We start from the raw sequence: 7,044 nt of genomic DNA on the forward strand, positions 1-7,044 counted from the left end.
AGGCCAATCCTTTCACGGCTTGCTCTGATTAGAGCTGCGAGGTAGCTTCTCCTTGGCTGAGAGGCAGAAGGAGTAGAGTTTGCTCATGGTCCACCTCAGGCCCTGCTGAGGGCAGTAGAGAAGTCATCCTCTCCATCACACCTACAGTCCTCCCCTGAGAGGCAGGGATGCTCCCCTCTCACAGCGCTGACCCTGTGTGTGCTGTGTCTGTGAGCTGTCCCACACGTAAGGGAAATACATACCTGGCACTAACACACACACACACACACACACACACACACACACAAAGGGCAGACTGACCATGAATCTAGTGAGGTTAAGCTTCAGGGTCTAAACCTGCCTGGGTCCCTTCCAAAGTTTGGTGCCTAATTTTGTATTGGTCACTTCACATGTCTTCTTAAGGGCCTCCAAATTAGAGAAGCTTTATACTCTGAATCACACTATCATTGTGTTAATACAAACAATAGATCCAAGTTAAACCAACCACCTTACAAATTCCAGTTATTTAGAAGGAGAAATACTTAAGTTGAGAGAGCTATCTTACCAATAACGATTACTAGAAGGTCACATAAACACATTAATACCTTTCTGCCTAATTTCACCTATTATGAATAAATTTTTATCCACTTGATGGTCACAATAGCAATATGCTGGTGGGGGGATGTAACTGTTATAGTTGATACATTGTGTCAACTTGAGGAGTCTAGAGGTTTGGCTAAGTGACTCAGCAGTTTTACATCCTGGGGTGCAAAGGACATGCCCTTCCTGCTCTAGGATGTTGTTCATTGTGTCAGTGTGAGAAGTTTACAAGGTTAACTGTGTGAGTGCCGCCCCCTGGGTGGGGGCAGCCTTCTTACAATATAAGAGAGGGAAAGAGGCTTGCATGCGCTGCCATTCCCCGCTTTGCTCTTGTTGCTTTGCTATCTTCTGCCTCAGAGCCAGGCAAGTATGGACTGAAACCTCCACAAACTGTAAGCTAAATAAACCTTTCCTTCCTTCATTTTGAGCATTAGGTATTTTGACTCAGCAGCAAGAGAAAAGTAACTAAGACAGTAGCGCAGTGGTAGAGCATTTGCCTAGCAAGCCTACGCTGGAGTTCAGTCCCCAGGGTAGTTCAAGGGGAAGGGAGCAGTTGCTGTTCCTTAGCACTTTTGTTATTTTAAGGTTTCAGCTTTCTCTAACCTTGGAAATATAAGGGCAGGGGATAGTAAATGGAAAATGTGAATACAATAGGAAATGTAAAACCTTACTACATAAAGTTTCACATAGCAGTAACACTGCTTTAGAAGAACTCAATTATAATCTATCTATACCTTAAAATAGATCCATTAAGGGACTATCACAACCTTCCACATCTATGAAATGTGTTCAAAACATAAGCAATCCCCTTGGTTTTCCTAAGTGCTTCTCAGTCATGATAGCTCAATCATGATTGTCTATTTTTCAAAGAAATCATTGGAGCTGGGCGTGGTGGTGCACACCTGTGATCCCAGCACTCAGGAGGCTGATGCTGAAGAATCGCCTCAAGTTCAAGACCAGTCTGAGCTACACAGTGAGACTCTGCCTCAAAAGGGGGCGGTGAGGAGTGGAGGGGAGGAAGCATTGTAGTTATGAAACATCCCCTTAGTAATGGTGGCTGGTTAGCACATTTAAGTGTTACAACCAACTTCTTTTCTAATGTGAAACAGGATAAAGCTAAAACTTTAACACTAAAAACCTCACTACCTAATCCAATAAAGAAAGATAAAATGGGTAGGAAAGCCCGCATATAATATAAAAGAAACACATATAATAAAAAAAAGAAGGGCTGGGGATTTAGCTCAGCGGCAAAGCGCCTGCCTGGCAAGCGCAAGGTCGTGAGTTCGGTTCCCGGTACCGCAGAAAAACAAAACAAAACAAAACAAATAAAAAAAAGAAAAAACAAACAAAACTGTATCATAAGAAACAACTGCACAACATCCTGTGCAAATAAGTTTAATAAAAACATGGGCAAATGGATAACTTTCCACTAAAAAACAAAACTCTACTAATCAAGAAATAAACACTCTAAGCCAGGTATGGTGGTGCGCGAGTATAATCCTAGCAGTTGGGAGGCTGAGGCAGGAGGATCGCTGTAAGTTCAAGGCCAACCTGAACTAAAGAGTGAGACTCTGTCTCAAAAAACCAAAACCAAACCAAACCAAAAAAAGCAAAGAAACACTCTAAAAAGAACCACTTACACAGATGAAATAATGTTGTGGGGGCAAAAAAGGAACTTACATAGCCAACCCTAACCAACCAACCTGTACCCTGACTTCTTCCAGGGAATTCCACCAAACCTTTCAATCGAGAAAGAAGCAAGAAAGATAGGTGAATGTGGAGGACCACCTGGGCAACTCTCCCTGAAGGAAGAGCAATTGTCTCCATTTCGGCTAAACGTGGCCCTACTTCCATGTATTGATGTGTGCACAGCTGGCTAGGACTTTTCCTTATCAAATCAATTGGCTTTAAGCAGTGCAAATAGGTCCAGCCCAGAGGACCCCTTGGCTCCCCACAACTACAGATATGCCTTACTGTCTTGGTTCTCGCCGTGGGTTGCACTGGAAGGGTTAGATTGGAATTAACTTGCTAAAATTCCAATAACTTCTCCATGGAATTACAGAGATAAACTTCCTGGGCCGTGATGAGGAGGGGAAGGGCTCTCTATATGTAAATAATACACTGATCTCAAATATAAAGGTCAACGCCAAAAAGTCCTCATTCCAATTTCAGCAATTCACAGCACCATATTATGACCAGGTAATGTTTATCCCAAAATGCAAAAATGATTCCAATATTTAAGAAACTATGTAATACACCATCGTAGCTCTAAGGGAGAAAATATGTATGCACCATGCAGATGCTTAAAATGCATGAAAAATACACATTCTTAATTTAAAATAACAGAAGTCGGGGCTGGGGATTTAGCTCAGTGGCACAGCACCTGCCTGGCAAGCGCAAGGTCGTGAGTTCGGTTCCCGGTACCAGAAAAAAACAAAAAAAATAAAATAAAATAAAATAACAGAAGTCAACGAGTTCTTAGCACGAGACAGAAAAACCCTTATTGAAAAGACACGGCAATCACAAGAGCCCTCCCCGGATACCAGCCACTCCCGATCCTGTTCAGTCCTGAACATGGTGGAAACCAACACAAGAGAAAGAAAGGAAGCATAAACTGAAATAAATACATAAAAGCCAAGGCTGAATAAAAGATACTCAATAAAGATACTCAATATTGGGGGCTGGGGATTTAGCTCAGCGGTAGAAGCGCCTGCCTGGCAAGCGCAAGGTCAGGTGAGTTCGGTTCCCGGTACCAGAGAAAAACAACAACAACAAAAAAAGATACTCAATATTGAAGTAAAATACTTAGGAACCTGAGAAAAAGGAAATCTCCCGAAAAATCACAATCTGAGAACTTCTAATTTTATATTTTTTTACTTTATGAATAATAAGCATTCAGAAGATAAAAGATAGAAGAACATACCACATTCATAATGGCAATCAAAACATAAATTGAAGAAGAAATATATAAAACCTGAGGGAAACTTCAAATATCTCTAGAGGATACAAAGGAAATGTAAATACGTGGAAAGATGTGATGTCCTTAGAGAGTAATATTCCACACAGACCATATCAAACTGTCCCCAGTAAATTTATAAATTTAATACAACGCCAATAGAAATAGCTAGTTGTATTTGTTTCTGTAATGGAAAGCTGATTCTCAAGACCATGTGGAAAAATAAGCAAAGAAAAATAAGCAGAAGGGGCTGGGGATTTAGCTCAGCGGCAAAGCGCCTGCCTGGCAAGCGCAAGGTCGTGAGTTCGGTTCCCGGTACCGGAGAAAAACCAGAAAAATAAGCAGAAAAAGTAACAGGAATAATTACTTCTACCAGATATTAAAATAATCTATTAAAACATGAATAATTGGCAGGGTAAGGTAGCACATGCCACCCAGCACTTGGGAGGCTGAGGCAAGAGATCATTACATGTTTGAGGCCAGTTTGTGCTACATAGTTAGACCCTGTCTCGAAACAAAAACCCCACCTCAATAATTAAGACACCACACCAGTACATTAGAAGTTTTTGGGTTTATTTTTATTTTTATTTTCTTTCTTTTTCTTTTTTTTTTTTTGGTACTTGGAATCGAACTCAGGACCTTGCACCCACCAGGTAGGCACTGTGCCACAAATCTATATCCCCAGCCCTTAGACAGAAGTTATTAAGGATATATTTCAGATAAGTTGTGTAGAGATGGGCTGTTTAATAGAAAATGTTGAGACAACTAGATAGCCATCTGGTCAAATAAGCCAGAATAAAGGAATCAAAGATTTAAATGCAAAAATAAAATCATAAAAGTAATCTAGGAAAACATGAGAGAATCTCCTTATACCATGGCAGAGGAAAGATTTTCTATTAAAAAAATTCAAAATCCAGAAGCTATTAAGAATTTGATAAATTGTACTGCATAAAAAGTTTAAAAGTCTGCACTGTAAGAAGCATAAGCAAAGGGACAAATACAAATTGAGAAGTAGCAGCCAGAAATCTACAACAAATACAAGAAATACTTCTATCTTAATTAATCGTCCAAGGGGCCAGGGATATAGTTCAGCGGAGCAGTGCCTGCCTGGCAAGCACAAAGTCCTGAGTTTCATTCCTGGTACAAAAAAAAAAAAAAAAACATTAATCATCCAAATATATGAAAAGTTCCTAGGAATCAAAGACAATCACAAAAAAACAAACAAAAAAAATTTTTCTAAGCAATAATACGGAAAGGTCTATAGGATATAAGTGAAAAATACACGCAAGTCAAGAAAGTACGAGACAGTTATACTGTAACAGCATGCTTGTAATACTGTCTACACACTGAAACACCAACATGGGTGGAGGTAGTCAGTAACCAGGGTGGAAGCCACACTGTTTAAGTTCCTGTGATTTCTAAACCAAGTAAACTTATTATCTATGTAAAATACAAAAATATGTTTGAAAGAATGTGAAATCCCAATTTAAAATGTCTCCAAAAAAAGCTACACACACATATCCTTGGCAGGTGCAGGTGCTGGCACCCCCAGAATCACACAACCTGGAGGCCCAGGTTGCCAGGCTCAGAAGTGCAAAGATCCCATAAAACCTGAGGTAGGCACTTATTCCTTCCAAACCTTAAGCAAAAATACTCAGCTCAGGGTGAACTTTAGAAGTCTCTAACACTCCCAGCCTTCCGATAAAGCACCAGCGTTTTCATATCTGGAGAGGGGTTGACAACATCAATTATTCTTCGGAGAAAAATAGAGCACAAAAGAGGCAGAGCGTGGTGGTGCACACCTGTAATCCCAGCACCTGGGAGGCTGAGGCAGGAGGATCGTCACATGTGTGGTGTTCAGTTTCCACTGTCATGAGCATGGCAGGATGGCCGATTGACAGAGAAGTCTGGGTAGCAGGGCTTTTGCACAAGAAGGGGAAATAACAGGCATTTTGTAATATGCAAGGATAGAAGTCTTTTATTTTTCTTTTCCCCTTTTGTACAAAAAGATAAAAAAAAAAAAAGTAAAAAGAGGGATGCTTTTACCCTCATAGGACAAGCTGACCCTTATATCCTCTGGTTGAGCCGATTTAATTTAATTTAATTTTTTAAAATTTTCTTTTATTTTTTGAGACAGGGTCTCACTGTGCAGTTCAGGCTGGCCTTGAGCTCACTTTGTAACCCAGACTGGTCTCAAACTTGCAATGATCCTCCTGCCTCAGCCTCCCGAGTGCTGGAATTACAGACATGCACCACCACGCCTGGATTCGATTTAATTTTAGAAAGTTTAAAATGGTATTTCGTAGTACATGTAACTTGGTCTTGTTTTGGTCTTTGCTTATCATTAGTTAAACCAATCCCTCCATTGTATAATCAGTGGAGTTAGTGGTTCTTAAACTCAAGAAAAACAAAGGGCAAATGGAGTTCTGCTGATAGGAAAAACTTAGATTGATTTCAGGAAGAGGTGGAAGAAACTAAGCAAAGATGGGTGGGGAAGACAGTTTAGGCACTGTCAGGTTAATTACCCATGGATATTGTTTAGTCTTATTTTTTTTTATATAATGATGGTTTGTGGAATTCATTATCAACTGTCCTTCACTTAAACAAGGAATGCCTGGAGCTGCAGCTAAGTACAGAGCTTACGCTTAGCATGCACGAGGCCCTAGTTCCAACCCTAGCATCACACACACGCATGCGCACCCAAGAAAACATCATTGGTTGTAATGGGTTACCATTACTCTCCATAATGCTGTTTGGTACAATGATTTGGACAGGTGTGCCATTTGCTATGAATATAGGCTGTCTCCAAAATTAAGTTGCTATTTTCTGCATACAATGCATTTTCTCATGTACTTAAATATGAACACATCAAAGTGTCCCACCCACAGAATGTTCTGTGGATGGCGGATTGACATCCCACCCACAGAATGTCATTTCCTGCATCCTTCTGCTGTGGTCCACGCCTATTTCCCAGGTGAAATGAGCAGGTACCACCACCCAGTGTCAGCACCAAGGAATACAGAGGTGATCAATGCATCCCAGTCCCACAGGGTAATACTGACACTTAAAAGGGTGAAGAGCAGGTCACACCCCTCCGTCCTCTTTGGTCTTGTTCACTAGGGATCTCCAGAAATTACGGCAGGCAGAAGGGTCTGCTGGCTCTGCTCCTGGAGGAATTTTTTGGAATCTAAATGGCCCAGATAATCAAAGTTCTTTAGCCAGTCCAAGCATCAGAGGACTCAGAGCTTTGAAAAAGAGAAGCTGAGAAATCAGGTGTATGACCAAGAAAGAGAGTGAAGTCAGCACACAGCAGAGCTCCCACCACACTGCTCTGGGGTTGCCACATAGGGAGAGGGGACAGCCCCACCAAGGTTTGTCCACCACCAGGACATTCTAACATCGCTGGCTTCTCCCCAACCCAAGCCAAGAAAAAGATTCTCTCTAGCACAAGTCCAGGAGCCTCCTCTCCCTAGTGCTGACCTACCACATCCTCCATCCCCAGCCTACAC

The 7,044-nt window shown here is 41.3% G+C and overlaps 1 protein-coding gene and 1 pseudogene across 1 annotated transcript in view; one reads left to right on the top strand and one right to left on the bottom strand.

Annotated features, from left to right (window-relative positions):
- The window catches only part of Gpat3 (glycerol-3-phosphate acyltransferase 3), a 73,269-nt gene that overhangs the window by 39,918 nt on the left and 26,307 nt on the right, over positions 1-7,044 (bottom strand). The window lies entirely within an intron of this gene.
- The window catches only part of LOC102025905, a 22,794-nt pseudogene that overhangs the window by 6,389 nt on the left and 9,361 nt on the right, over positions 1-7,044 (top strand).

This window comes from Chinchilla lanigera, unplaced genomic scaffold (genome assembly GCF_000276665.1).
Source record: "Chinchilla lanigera isolate Chin_1 unplaced genomic scaffold, ChiLan1.0 scaffold00073, whole genome shotgun sequence".
Taxonomy (NCBI): domain Eukaryota; kingdom Metazoa; phylum Chordata; class Mammalia; order Rodentia; family Chinchillidae; genus Chinchilla; species Chinchilla lanigera.